Genomic DNA, 10912 nt, shown 5'->3' with positions numbered 1-10912 from the left:
TCCGGTAAATTTACTTGTTCTTTGGTTAATTTCAGTCTTATTTTTAACTCCCAGAAACAAAACATACAAATATGCAATGATAATGTACGGCATTCGTCTACTTTCAATAAAATTCTCCAAATATCTCTCTTTTCGTTCTTCTTTTCTCTCTGTTTCACTTGTTACCTCTCTTAGCGATGAATTATTAGCAACAGTAGTCGCGGAAGTCATTAAAACGTCGTTCGCCTCCTTATGTTTTTTTTAGGATTTTGAACACCAGTAAATTCATCAAAACTTTTGTTTTACAGAACGATAATGGTTTACAATATAATATATAATATATAATATAGGTAAAAAGGTCATAATTGTTTGAAATCTAGTCGAAAAATATGTGAGTGGTGAAGCTTTAAATGACTGAAACTAACCTTATATTCAAACACGGTAACGTTTGAATATAAGCTTATAAGGATATATATATTATGGATTTCGTTTTTCGGACTCACTTCCTCATCTTTAATGTTTTTCCACTACGTTTCGGCCGTATCATCATTCGAAATTTCAATAAAACAGTTCCCAAGTTCGAGATACACCTGAAGAAGGGCGAAGGATGATAAGGCCGAATCGTAGTGGAAAAAACACCAAAGATGATGAAGTGAGTCCGAAAAACGAAATCCATGATGAAATCACCTCATCCCAGAACTATTTACTTAAGTTTTTAATGATATTTCATTCCTTTTCCTATACTAACTAAATTAAGAATATATTTCATTCCTTTTCCTATACTAACTAAATTAAGAATATATTTCATTCCTTTTCCTATACTAACTAAATTAAGAATATATTTCATTCCTTTTCCTATACTAACTAAATTAAGAATATATTTCATTCCTTTTCCTATACTAACTAAATTAAGAATATATTTAGTAATTGAACAATATAATTTTATTTCTTAAAGATGATATCTCTAAATTTTAAAATGTTTTAGTTATTTTGCGTAATAATTTATGGAAACATTCGATAGATGCCCAGTTCGAAGTGTCTAAATGACATTACACAATAATGAAAATATAAAATTTACATAAAGAATATTATCGAAAAAAATGATTTTTATTTATTTATTGGCATGAGATCAATTTCTACACTAAAACAGAACAAACGTAGTATACATGTATGTCTATCGGTAATGCTTCCGATGAATGCAATTTTTGCAAGATGAAAGACAAGTTTTATATTGATAAAATTCTCGTGATTTAAGCTAAGAAAATGATTTTCAAACATTTAGTTTTTAGTTTTTATTTTGTCAATGTTGTTACGTATTTATATTTTATATTTACAATTTTTAATTATATAAATTATTTGAACGATTTTACAATTTTACTTTTAAATATGGTTTTACACTTTTATTTGAAGATGCGAAACAAAAAAAGTACGGTTAAAATAGATTTACAAATTCATTTTGAATACCATATTATTTACATGCTTTTTTCATAATGCAATCATTTTTGGGTCGATAAACTTGTTAGATATTATGTAAATTTATTTTATTACTTCAGAAATCTTTGTTTCAGTAAATTGCACGTTTTAACTTTCCTGAATTGGCCTTTTATGTCTCCGCATGAAAAAAAATTTACCCACTGATGCATACGCATATTTTACAGATGGCATTTATTTTTTTTAATGTTTTATCTTTTAATATACACGAAATTATTTAGGATAGAAATCTAATTATAGCCACCGTTTTAGTCGCGTGCAAGTGACTCTATAAGTCACTCCGTCGGTCCGTCGGTCGGTCCGTCGGTCGGCCGATCGGTCCGTCGGTCGGTCGGTCGGTCGGTCTGTCGGTCTGTCCGTAACACTTTTGTGCTTGGCCTTTTTGATTAAGATCTTCTATTAATAGATGCTGTTCTTAGCTTTTTTAGCTTTTCTTGACCTTTTGGCCAAGATCAAAGTGTAGTATCTGTTCTTACTACATGCTGTACTTATGTTTGTAACTTTGTGATATAAAGTGGGAGATCACTTTTCTGTATTAATTTAATGTAAAATGATCACCTACTTTACAACCAGTCTCAAAGGCATTCAAGTCATTCTCCAGATCATTGAAGTTGTTTTAGAAGGATTTCAGTTATTTTTTAAGCATTCAAGTCATTCTTAAGGTCATTCAATTCATCCTTAAGTCCATTAAAGTCATTCTAAGTTATTTACTTTTTATTTATTTAAGTCATTTCAGCTCATTTTTCGGTCATTTTTGTTTATCTTTAAGAATTTCATGTCAATCCTACATTCACGCATTTATTCATTACACGAGAGCACGCGACTAGTGGCTATCGGCCTTGTTATTATTCAAGCAAAAACGCCACGTCCTTTAATAATAATAAAGTATATCGCTGTCAAATCAATCGATATATTTTCTGACTACTACATGAGTAAGACAATATATTTCTAGATATTGTAATGCATTATTTATTCAGTTGTTTCGTGTAATTATTAAAAAATATAATAAATGCATTGAAAAATAATTCCATTAAGATATTTTTAATCAGAGTGTGAAAAGTGGCTGTTCTATTTCTGCTTTGGTTTTATTGTAAAATACACTTTATTATATTTATTTAACAAAAGAGTCACCTGACAAAAAACAGATTTTCATTAATGAGCGTCCTGATTTATAAACTAGGTTACTTTAAACGTGTATCAAATTAATCAAGCAATAAAAAAATTGAACTTATATTTTCAAGCTACTTCATCCTATACAATATTATTTTAGTGTATATATGAATTGAAATTTGTATGAAACGAATGTATATTAGGCTTAATGAAAAGTAAACGATTAAAAAATGTTTTTTATCTCCAAAATGAAACTATTTCAACTTGTGAATGGAAGAAAGAACACTAGTAGTAAGCCGTATAAAATTGATCGGTTTTTGTTTGTTTTACTAAAGATCATATAAAATGATATTAATGATTTATACAGGGTGGAACGATAAATTTGTCGCCCTAAAGAAGAAAACCTCTACAGATTTATTATCAAAAAATGTTATTGAAAACATCGATTCAGGTAACTTGATTATGTAGTAGAACTGACATCTATTTAATGTAGCAGCCTTCAGCTTCAATTACCGCCTGGATACTCGTCCGGAACTGGGAGCATGCCTTTTCAACAAGCGCTGGTGGGAGTTCGGCGAATACTCGGCGGATAGCGGCCATCAGGCTGGCTTTAGTGTTGTTAAAGATCATGCTGGTGATATTCTCTACGTATGACCAAACGAAGTAGTCCAACGTGTTCAGGTCGGAGGAGGCGGTTGCAAGAAGTGTACAAAGTCGTAGCACCTCTTTCTAAAGCCAGGTTGAGGTCTCTTTAGACTTATGGGCTGCTGCCTAACCCAGGATCTACCAATGCCAATCTGATTGCGCCAGGGAATAATCACACTCATCAGCACACCCAGGTACACTTTCTCGCCAACTCCGAAGATGTGAGGGAGCAAAATATTGCCCTCACTTAACCACATCAAACACGGACCGAAAACTTTGTTCAGCTGTGCCTTAAAGCGTAAAACTGTCCGTAGTTGCATTTTATGGGTGCTGGTCATGGTCCTGTTGCCATAACTTGGATCGGAAAAGATCATGAGTTATACAGCGGCGCATCTCCAATTTCGCTTGTTGAACATTGTGTCACTTTCAGACATCATAGAAGGCTCTTATCGCTCTTGGGATTTGTACATAACGGGCCAACTAGTTGATGGTTTGCAACAAAAAAAAAAGAAAACATGTTTTCATCAAACGGAAATGGAATAGTAATTGTCTGTATTTTTGAGATGAGGTATTTTCATTGATTGAGATTGTCGGACTGACTTCCTCATCTTGGTTGTTATTGTCACAACGTTTCGGCCGTTTTGCCCTCCGGCCTTCGTCAGGTGTTTTGTATCGAACTGTGGAACCGTTTGTTAGGAGTCTCGAACTCAACCCTTTATTATTATTAGGGGGGTACCGTGTTCGGACTCCAGCTAGGCTTTGGGACATAGTTGCTGATTCTCTGTTTTGAATGTTACTTTTTCACTGCCTTTGTTCAGGATTGAACTCAGCACCTTTAAACATGATACAACGTCTATGACCACTCGGCCATATGTCACTAGGACAATTCTTAGTTGGTTTTTGTTAATGTTTAACCTATGTTGTTATTCAAGGTTTTCTCTCTCTATCAGAGGTGTCCAAATTGCATTCAGCTCTATGCTTGGTTTGCTCAGTGGGTTGTTATGTCCGAGCATGTGAGCTGTTTTCTCACTTTCCAGTGGGTCTCTCTGTTTATTATTTTTACTTCATCCCATAGGGGGCGATCGTCCCCCTCTCCCTTCAGACATGGTTGGCTATACCCGATTTTTCTGTCTCTCCTTTAGTTACCGCTTTTCGGTGTTCTTCCACCCTTACTTTAAGGGGGCGGCATGTTTCACCCTTGTAAACCTTTCTGCAACTGCATGGGATGGAGTATATGCAGTTTTGGGTCATGTTCTCATCCATGTGGGGCTTCACTCGTACCAGGTGTCGTCTGAGTGTTGACTCGCTTTTGAATACCGTCCTGATGTTGTAGGGGGCACATATTGTCTAAATCTTTTCGGAGATGCCTCGTATGTATAGTAGGCAGACCGTTGAAGGTTTTTGGGTTTCATTCTCCTCTCTTATACTATTAACACATCTGTATGCCATCGGGATAGTTGTTACGACGGAGGGCATTCTTCAACCTGACCATTTCTTGGTGGTATGTAAAGGTGTCGCTACTTATTGTCTCTGCTCGATGTTGTAAGCAGCGTGCGATTCCATGTTTGATACTATATGGGTGATGGGAGTTGAAGTTTAGGTATTGTCCGGTGAAAGTATGCTTGCGATATACGGATGTCTTAAACCCATGCTCTGTGCGTGATATGAGTATATCAAGGAAGGCCAGTTGTTTATCTTTTTCTTTCTCCATTGTGAACTGTATCGATGGTTTTATTGAGTTCACATGGTCTAGGAGAGCCTGGATGTCTTCCTGATGGGACCAGAGTATGAAGGTGTCATCAACGTATCTTAGCCACATGGTGAGCTTTAAGGGAGCTGAACCTAAGGCCATGTCTTCGAAGTATTCCATGTATATCCTAACAAACGGTTCCCCAGTTCGATACAAAATACCTGACGAAGGCCGGAGGGCAAAATGGCCGAAACGTTGTGACAATAACAACCAAGATGAGGAAGTCAGTCCGACAATCTCAATCAACGGAAATGGAATGTCACCTTTTTATAGTTGCACTTTGTATAAGAAAAATAAAATTACTGATGTAATTAAATGATTTTATATGAATGATTTTCACGCTAACATTGTTAAAGCTTTATTTTACTATCACTTTCGACAGGTGCACACTAATATGAACAAGTCTCTTAATAATAGGCGATTAAATAGTTGTTCAACTTTCTTAAATAACGTATAACACACGGACGGAAAACAGGACGTAGACATTGACGATAGAGGATGCGCGCAGTTCATTCTAATAAAAAGGACAACACGTTTTTCAAGATGGAAGACACATTTGGTTATGGTTAGTAAACATATGATTACGCATAATTTTCTCAAATCGAAGATCCGTCTCACGTTTCAGTGAAAATATCTGAAGTCATAAAAACACGCTATCACGATTTCCACCCATAAAAGCTGAAGGCGTCACTGGTGTCATCACGACATTTATTTATAAAATGTAAACGATCATCACGGATATGCGATACATCTAATATATAATAATAATTTTAAGAATTCCCTTGCTATAATAGAGTTTCAATAGAAAGACGTAAGCGAACGCTAACGAAACAAATCTTATATTCTCATCACTCACATCATCCGCGCGTGTGTTTCCTTTTCGTTTACTACTTATTTAATGTTTTCCAAAAAATAGTCTTAAATGCATATAACCACAAAGATGGTAGCAAACACGTTCACTTTATATTACTAAGTCCTCCTACTCGCCTCATGTCACCGCCAGAAGTTTATTAAAAGCTATCATTGGTTCTATAGCATTGCTTCTTCTCACATCTACGGGTTTCACTATTTGTAACTCACAGATTGTATTAAACTATTAATATATGATCCCTAAACATATATTTGAACAGAGGGTTAATATTAATTACATTTCTTTACACCTAAAAGACAAAAATAATTAAAAACAAAGCTTTAAATAATATACCGAAACATTACTCTACGTGATGAGTTCTCTACAAAACCGTTAATGGCATTCTCTCGAAAAAACGTTCTACGCCCCCTACACCATAACAATAATGTCATTTATTAATTGAAATGTAATTACAATGCCGACTATGTGGGTCGAGCGGTTTTAAGATTGGATAGTAGAGTCCAACACCACGTATCTGGGAGAATCAGGAATGGGACCTCTCTACGACCGGACGTTCTGAGTAACTCATCTGGGTATTCATTTGTTTAAAAACCCGTCTTGTGTTAAAACTTCGGCATTGACTCATTTACTGTTTTAAGCTGTGCTGATTCCGATTTTCACTTGAAGATCTTAGAGACTATTCACGTTCGTTTAGAGAGACCTTCTCTTTTAAACAGAATGGATGTCTCAGATTTGAACGTGATTAGCCTCTAAGAGATTATATCATTTACTATATGTAGGTATGTTTTAGATATCATATCACCTTTCAATCCGGGGAGCGATTTTTCGATTGGATAAACAATAAAGGTGAAGATTTCTCAGGAGTTATATGGACTTAATGTTACGTTCTTTGATTTGGGAACAACAACAGTTACGATTAGAGATGCTAAAAGGTAGATATTTTAAACTGGTTTTAAGCTCATTTGTTGCTTCTTTTTGCATTCTTGATTTGAAGCTAATATTTGTGTCCATTACACCACATTTCCAGAGGTCAGAAGAGGAGGAATCAGAAAGGTCTTGGTCATTGCTGGACTTTGAAGTGTTGCCATATATTGTGGTGTCGTCGGTATAAATGTCTATGAATCATATAAGAATGTGATTTGTGAGTCATTGATTAAGGTTATGAAAGAGTTAGGCCTAGGATAGTACCTTGACGGATGCCAGCGTTAATAGTACCAGTTCCCGCCTGATCATTGAACTTAAGCACCGATGAGCCTTGCTAATATCAGATAGTTACAATTTAGGAATACAAAACGCTGTATATATTAGCAGAACAGCACTATTGTTAAAGGGAAAGTTAGGACCACCTTTCCTTCTGCTAGGTTGTGGGAGACTGACTTCTGGAAAACTGCTTCTGTGGTACCTGTTTATAAGAATTCTGGTGAAAGAACTAACCGATTAAATTATCGCCCCATTGGTCTCCTTCCTCTTTTTTTGCAAAATTAAGATGTTTATTCATTGAAATTTCGGCATAATGGTAAGAGAAATATATAGTTATGCGGAATGTCAATGACAACAATCACATGAATGAAGCTATGAGAGTAAAAAGTGCATAAGCGTCTATACTCTACACTGAAAGGGTGGAATTATGCTGCTTGTCATGGAGTTAATGAATCACAGGTCGTCTACTACTTTATTACAAGTGTAAGTATCACCACATGCTTACGTTGAATTATTTTTGTGAATTTAAAACTAGGGGCAAAAGTCATTACCAAAGCATTGTGATACTATCCAAAAGCTGATATTTATATATCAAGAAAAATTGCATTTGTACAAAAGTATAACACCTACCGTTACATGTAACAGCAAGATGTAACGTAGGTTTTGTTGGCGATACGTATATCGTCATACATGTTAAATTAACATAAAAGTTTTCTCAAAGTTTCTATATTCACACCCACACGATGCCGATTGTCTTGCAGATGTCTCCATACTTAACGAGCAAATCACAGGAGAACTAATTAAACTTCCATCCGTTCTGAAATATAAAGAAATCATCTCAAATATCTTTCTGAATTGTTTGGTTTCCTATTTTTATTTTCTTAATTTATCCTTGATTGTTGTCGAGTTTCTAATCAGAGTTCGTCTTCATATTTACTCGGTTAATGAAGCAGCAGTTTTATATATTACATAACTTTTGTCATTTCTTTTAGATCAACAACGACGCCATGTTTCTATATGGCATTATTTTGTTGCTCATCAGAATTCCATTTGACATTGGCTATTTTTAGTTGTAGTTCAGTCTTATATACGACATAATCATGTTGACATACCAGTTCCCGCCAGATCACTAAAGTTATGCAACGATGAATACCAGACGGGTGGCCATTTAGGAATACAAAACGCTGTATATATTAGCAGAACAGCACTATTGTTAAAGGGAAAGTTAGGACCACCTTTCCTTCTGCTAGGCTGTGGGAGACTGACTTCTGGAAAACTGCTTCTGTGGTACTTGTTTATAAGAATTCTGACGAAAGAACTAACCGATTAAATTATCGCCCCATTAGTCTTCTTCCTCTTTTTTGCAAAATAGTTGAGTCCATAATTAATCAAGCTCTATCCGACCACCTCAAAGTTTCTAAACTTCTGTCCGACCATAACTATGGATTTAGGCAAGTTCGTTCTACTGCAGAAATCATGTAATCTCTTAACGTGTATACCATGCATTGGATAAAGCAGGGGAAAGTAGGGCAGTGGTTCTAGATATATTTTAGGATTTAGACAGGGTATTGCACAATGGTTATCTCAGGAAAATAAGATCATATGGTATTGCTGGACAAATACTTAACATAAGAGAAAACCCCGGATTATCCTCGACGTTCGTATATCAAGACAATATGATATAAATGCGAATGTACTGCAGGGGTCGATCATTGGACCTTTATTATTACTAATATTCATAAATGACCTCTCTAATGAAATTGTCTCTAGGATGGACATATTTGCTGATAGTACCACGCTCTATAACAGACGTGAGGGAAAAATGAATGAACACATATCTAAGGAAAATGGCGGAAAACCTAGAGAAAGACCTCCATTCTGTAGTGGAATGGGGAAAAATGGATGGTAACATTCAATGCTGCTAAGACTAAGCTTGTTTCCTTTGATAATTACAAGAAATCTCTGCAACTACCAATAGGTATGGCTTATGATACATTACCTGAAAGTACTTCGCTCAAACTATTCGGCTTATAATTCACAGGGAACATGAGCTGGAGTCGATACATCAAAACCATTGCTACGGCTGCTACAAAGAATATACGTTCTCTCTACATGCTAGAATGCTATTTAGACCTGAAAGAGTCCTATACCCCTACAAGGCCACCATTCGTCCATGTATAGAATAGTGTGGTCACATTTGGGCTTGTGCATCTGCTACTAGTCTCTCACTTCTGGACATGGTTCGAAAGAGAGTAGCCAATCTAACTGTCAGCTAGGCCTCAGCATCTGTCTCATCGACGAAATGTTGCATTCCTCTGCCTGTTTTACAAGTATTTAAGATAGATGTTCGAAGAACTACAAGCCCTTGTACCTCATCGACGTAAATACTCCTTATAAACGCAGCAAGTGGAAAAACCCCACCCCTCCAGTAGAGATCCCCAGATGCCACATGAATAGTTTATTTCCACAGAACTGCTAGACTTTGTCTTGATTTCTGTTTATCCGATTTTACTGATGCAGAAATTCAAGTATAACGTGAACAGACATCTTTCTGCTTTACTACCTATATATTATTCCTGTAATTATATTCCAGGTAATAGCCTCCTACATCAAAGTAAAACTGTTTGAGGTGAAAAGGCAATTATAAAAAAAAGAACCCCTGGACAAGATCGAGTATCCACTTCAACTCCCACTGATCATGGTGACGTGAGTTTATGGAAAGTAGATGACTGATATAATACGGAAGAAGTCATGAATAATGGTATCGTATCTCGCTGTGCTGGGCAGAAGATCTCTTCGAATAGAATGGTCAGGACGATCGCCCAGTATGAGCAGTGCTTGGGTGGAAATTCTGTATAACTGCAATATATCAAACACTTTTGGGTAAACAGCGCGAATATGGTTTTGAATTATGAACAGCAATGAATGCAGAAATGCCTCGAGGGAAAGAGATAGATGAAGCGTCATAGTCATCAATGCTTAAACCAGACAGGACACCACTTGACACAATGAATTTCAGTTTGAAAGTGACATATAATTCAGATCTTGATTGATAATAGAGATCCTTTGAGGACATGAACTGGTAATCCTTATCACATGTTTCGTTCCTTTGTGTAATTAGAAATGTGTATTATTGTATGATGAATCAAAATAAGTATTGTAAATTATATATATATATATATATATATATATATATATATAATGCAATCATGAAAGTAAGACAAAAATTCATCGTTTAAAATAAAGTTAAGGGATGAAGAGAATAAGAGGGGGAAAAAGAAAATAGGGGAGTCAGCTGACCGGTTTCGCCCTCGCTTTATCAAAGCTGTATCGAGGGATTTGCATACAGTCCCGTGAACGTAGGTTTACGGTATATTAATGTACGGTGACTGGATGGTGTTTTCGTTACCAATACATCAAGGAAAGCTATGAGCGAATTAGACTCTCCTTCATAAGCGTACTGTAACGCGGGATGCATCTCATTAAGTAAAGAGAAAAATTAGTTTCCTCTGTTTGGTTATCGAAGAGGCAAAATATGCCGTCCACATAGAGAAAGTAAATCTATGGTAAGATGGGTCCAGAGAGCAATTGCTAGTCATGGAAACTCACGAAAATATTCGCCATTATCGGGACCAAAACTGAGCCCATCGACACACCTTCTATTTGCCCATACATTACATCGTTGAAGCTGAATTCAACAGATGTAGTGGCACATTTCATTAATTCAACAAATATACTTTCAGAAATTGGAGAGGGCGATAGCTGACTACGATATAAAAATCTGTACAGATCTCTATAGTCTCTGAAATCGGGACGCAAGTAAACAGGTTGCTAATGTCGTAAAAACACATAAATTTATTAACAAT

The 10912-nt window shown here is 35.8% G+C and overlaps 1 non-coding gene across 1 annotated transcript; it reads left to right on the top strand.

The window, feature by feature from the left end:
- Nucleotides 1-1896: 1896 nt before the first annotated feature.
- On the top strand, nt 1897-2086 carry LOC145286727 (U2 spliceosomal RNA). The gene has a single exon (XR_013869162.1). It is a non-coding gene; the product is annotated as a U2 spliceosomal RNA (small nuclear RNA).
- Nucleotides 2087-10912: the final 8826 nt, after the last annotated feature.

Source organism: Euprymna scolopes, chromosome 10 (assembly GCF_053919585.1).
Source record: "Euprymna scolopes isolate OS-2025 chromosome 10, ASM5391958v1, whole genome shotgun sequence".
Taxonomy (NCBI): Eukaryota; Metazoa; Mollusca; class Cephalopoda; order Sepiida; family Sepiolidae; genus Euprymna; species Euprymna scolopes.
The sequence above is the reverse complement of the archived record's forward strand: the minus strand, read 5'-3'. Positions and strand labels throughout refer to the sequence as shown.